Source organism: Salvelinus sp. IW2-2015, linkage group LG27 (assembly GCF_002910315.2).
Source record: "Salvelinus sp. IW2-2015 linkage group LG27, ASM291031v2, whole genome shotgun sequence".
NCBI classification, from domain to species: Eukaryota; Metazoa; Chordata; class Actinopteri; order Salmoniformes; family Salmonidae; genus Salvelinus; species Salvelinus sp. IW2-2015.
In genome coordinates this window covers 36,948,067-36,953,350 of record NC_036867.1, presented here as the reverse complement: position 1 = coordinate 36,953,350, position 5,284 = coordinate 36,948,067, and positions in this window count along the sequence as shown.

Here is a 5,284-nt window from a genome sequence, read left to right as displayed (position 1 = left end):
GGTCATCATCCCAGAACAATCTTCTTACATAGCATGTTAATGCTGCTCCAGCCCTTTCAGATACTACTGTAATACAAATTGATTTGAAACTGTCCACACATTTGGGCTGGATGAGATTTCACTGATCTTCATGACTCATCTGAAGTCATAGCTGCCTCAATAAATGAACAGACAGTTTTATAACACACATACAATCAAAAACATAATAACAGACATATACCTGAACAAGGTTGGTATTCTCTTGTGTCCCAAATGGCACCCCATGCCCTATATAATGCACTACTTTTGACCCGAGCCCTACGGGTCACGGTCAAAAGTAGTGCACTACATACAAGTAGTGCACTACATCCCTACATACTGTAGGGAATAGGGTGCCATTAGGGACGTATCCTACATCTACTTCAGGTGTCCCTTTGAAGCAGTCATGTTTTAAGACCTCTCTAGATATTCAACCACCGCTCTTGAAATATTGAGCACTAGCTGCATCATTCATTCATCGTTCCAACTGCTGCTTGTTGAAAGAATCATTACAATGTTATTTTAAATGGTGTTCCTTTACATTGATATACAGTACCAGTCAAAAGTTTGGACACACCTACTCATTCAAAGGTTTTTCTTTATTTTTACTATTTTCTACATTGTAGAATAATAGTGAAGACATCAAAACTATGAAATAACACAGCTGGAATCATGTAGTAACCAAAAAAGTGTTAAACAAATCAAAATATGTGTTTGACAAGTATGACAGCTTTGCACACTCTTGGCATTCTCTCAACCAGCTTCACCTGGAATGCTTTTCCAACAGTCTTGAAGGAGTTTCCACATATGCTGAGCACTAGTTGGCTGCTTTTCCTTCACTCTGTGGTCCAACTCATCCCCAACCATCTTGATTGGGTTGAGGTCAGCTGATTGTGGAGGCCAGGTCATCTGATGCAGTACTCCATCACTCTCCTCCTTGGTCAAATAGCCCTTACACAGCCTGGAGGTGTGTTGGGGCATTGTCCTGTTGAAAAACAAATGACTGTCCCACTTAGCGCAAACCAGATGGGATGGCGTATCGCTGCAGAATGCTGTGGTAGCCATGCTGGTTAAATGTGCCTTGAATTATAAATGAATCACTGACAGTGTCACCAGCAAAGCACCCCCACACCATCACACCTCCTCCTCCATGCTTCACGGTGTGAACTACAAACGCGGAGATCATCCGTTCACCTACTCTGTGTCTCACAAAGACATGCGGTTGGAACCAAAAATCAAACATTTGGACTCATCAGATCAAAGGACAGATTTCTACCGGTCTAATGTACATTGCTTGTGATTCCTGGCCCAGCCAAGTCTCTTCTTATTATTGGTGTCCTTTAGTAGTGGTTTCTTTACAGCAATTCGACCATGAAGGCCTGATTCACACAGTTGAACAGTTGATGTTGAGATGTGTCTGTTACTTGAACTCTGTGAAGCATTTATTTGGGCTGCAATTTATGAGGCTGGTAACTCTAATGAACTTATCCTCTGCAGCAGAGGTAACTCTGGGTCTTCCTTTCCTGTGGCAGTCCTCATGAGAGCCAGTTTCATCATAGCGCTTGATGGTTTTTGTTACTGCACTTGAAGAAACTTTAAAAGTTCATTACATTTTGAGATTGACTGACCTTCATGTCTTAAAGTAATGATGGACTGTTGTTTCTCTTTACTTATTTGAGCTGTTCTTGCCATAATATGGACTTGTGTTTTTCCAAATAGGGCTATCTTCTGTACAGCAACCCTACCTTTTCACAACAAAACTGATTGGCTCAAACGCATTAAGAAGGAAAGAAATTCCAAAAATTAACTTCTAACAAGGCACACCTGTTAATTGAAATTAATTCCAGGTGACTACCTCATGATGCTGGTTGAGAGAATGCCAAGTGTGCAAAGCTGTCATCAAGGCAGAGGGTGGCTACTTAGAAGAATCTCAAATATAAAATATATTTTCATTTGTTTAACATTTCTGTTGACTACATGTTTCCATATGTGTTATTTCATAGTTTTGATGTCTTCACTGTTATTCTACAATGTAGAAATAGTACAAATAAAGATAAACCCTGGAATGAGTAGGTGTGTCCAAACTTTTGACTGGTACTGCAATTGACTTCATTAATCATTTAAAGGTCAACAAACATTTGTTTTGAGGTTTTGTTTCTGCTAATCCTACAATCTAGCATACTAAGGGGTGTTGGGGAGACAACATACTCTATTTTCTATTTCTGTCAGCTCTCACAATTCTTCATCCCAAATAGCACCATATTCCCATATAGTGCCCTACTTTTAACCAGAGCCCTATGGGCCCTGTTCAAAAGTAGTGCACTATATGGGGGAATAGAGTGCTATTTGGGACGCACCCCATGTCACTGTGGAACATGTCACTCAGGGAATGTACTATAAAATACTCCCTGTTGGCTGCCTTATGGAATGTGCCAAGATGAGATTCACTATATTTATGGCTGGAGGGAGATGACTAATCCATTAGTATATTTTTCTTACCATTTCTGCTCTGCTCACTGAATATTTTGAGGCTTTGATGTACAGTTGTCTAATGCACTTACCTAAGCAGCCCAGCATAACAAGCTTTCAAAGATTTCCCAGTGCAATTCTCCTAGTTTTGTGCAATGTGACTGCATTCTAATATTAAGATATCCGTTTGAAGCTTCCTTGCTCCTCCTCTGGGGAAGGTGTTTTCAGTAGATAATGACTTTCTGTGAGTCAGACTGGATCCACAGGCTGTTCACCTTGTTTTCTTACGCAAGTTGCCCTGTTAAAATTCCTGAATACCCACACATATTACTGCATGAATTCCACCATGATTCATTGACATTATTACACATACTGCTTTGGGAAAAACAGCAGCAATAACAGCTGTAATAACAGAAAATCATTTTAGACAAATACACATTTTGTTTTTATATATACTCTAGTTGGGATATGACTTTAACAACATATATAAATATTGTTGATTTTCTGTGAGATTTGAAGCACTATGGGATGATTGAATGTTGGCCCTAGTCTTTAGTGGTGGAGTAATACATTGGCTGGTGAGGGCTAGTCTGGTGCCAGGGTCTGTGTGGCACAGCTCCCACTTCCTCTTTGACTCAGGTGGCACCCTGGGTTAACTCAGCACCCACCCACCCACCCGCCCATCCACGCCCGCACCCACCCACCCACGCGCACACGCACACACGCACACGCACACACACACACACACAAACACACACATAGATCATAGATCAAGGTATTTTGCCCTACCATTACCAATAAAGGCCAGTGAGTGTAGTCTCTATCCTATTCTGCATCCCATGAATGTCCTTCCCTATAGATGGGTTAGCTGATCGCTAGCTGATTGCTAGCCAGCATGACAAGAAACTGCCATGCAGGGAATCGTAAGTGGCTCGTTTCAGATGTTTTCAATTTGTTCTTCATACCATGTCTTGTTTTGAGATGATATGACTGATTTCATGTCAATTCTAACATGGCAAAATGTGTTAGCTAGCTAACCAACAACTGGAACGAAGTATTTAAGAGACAACTAGTGCTCATTGTGAAAATGTATTTATGTTTTCAATAAACATATAGTTTACATGTTGTAAATAATCTAAGCCAACCCGGTCTGTTTTTCCCCATAGTTAGTTGCACATGCGTTGGCTTTGTTGCTAAACAACCAACCTGTCTATGCATCCATCCGATATACCWGACCTGGGTTCAAATACTATTTGAAATCATTTCAAAGACCAGAACTGCAAACCCACCCATTTGGCACTCCAGACAGACTCAAGCAAACGCTTCTATTTGAATGATTTTAAATAGTATTTGAACCCAGCTCTGCTATATACATCTATCGGAATCCTATGCTAATCCAAAATAATTGTTTGTATCCCGTTTCACCCATTACTGAGTCATCTTTGGTTTGACTTGAGACCTTCTTTTGAATGCCTCCATTACACAACTATAGCACGATTTATAATGAACACTGACATATCTTTCAAATAATTTTATCAGGGCCAAGGCAAAAGGACACCTGAGAATTCACTCTCACAGCTTCACACTTTTGACCCACTTTAAATGGATCCTTTGAAATGTGACATATACAGTAATATACAGTACATGGCTGAAATTCTAAAGAATATGATCAAAATAACTAGTATGTGGTTGAGTTTTTTCACACTTTGTTTTTATTTTCTTTCATTATCTCCTTCAACTATGTCCGTAACTCAATCAATGTAACAGCACCACACAGTCAAGGAATTACTTCAATGGCCCTTGCTACAACGGATCATTTCCCCTCTGCCCGGAGACTGCCTGCAGAGAGGAGACTGCCTGCAGAGAGGACACCCCAGCACTGAAATCAACAGCAGGAGACAGAGAGGGAGGTAAACACCGTCAGAAACACTTGATGACACATCTAAGCTCTTTATCTCACACAGCAGCACTTATAATTAACATATTTTGATATAAAAAAAACATGAACGCATTAATTCACAGGAAGGATTCTGATGCTTGTGCGTCCATGGATTGCACCATGCAGTATGTCAAAGCTGCCAGTACATGCATTTCAACTAGTTTAATTCTAGCTTTAAATAGACAGGTAGGACAGCAATTACTTGTAGGCCTTTTCACATGTGATTTCCCCCCCGCAGAGCGGTAGAAAGGCCTTGCAGCGGTGAGTACTTCCTCCCCCAGCCCTGGCCCGATGGCAAAGCGCTGGAAGGCTGAGGTGACAGACTCCGGTCGGAACCCAACAGTCCTCCTCCAACGCCCCAATTTCCTGCCAAATCACAGAGACAGGTTCTGTGTATTTCCTGTTTGGACAGAAGAGTGAGTAATGGCCCTCCTGGCACACAGAGAAATCATAGCTGCCATGGTAACCTTGGTGGGCAGAGCATGAGCGAGAAGGCTTTTATACAGGCCCGAGAGGAAGACATGGGAGATTTTCCATTGTGTAGTTGGACCATGCGGGACAGTGGGGGGCGAAAGCTTGGCACTGGAGCTCCACAGGGCAGTGGGTTTTTACAGAAGCAAAGGACTTCTATCTAACTCATTTATGTGCTGTGGCACACACACACACACACACACACACACACACACACACACACACACACACACACACACACACACACACACACACACACTCAAGAGAATTCCTCATTGCGAGAGCTGAGATGGCCCTCCAAATCAACATACTTGTCTGGCAGAAGAAATGACATCTAACTTCTAGGGTGCATGCAATAATACATCTGTATCACCTTGGCTGCATATA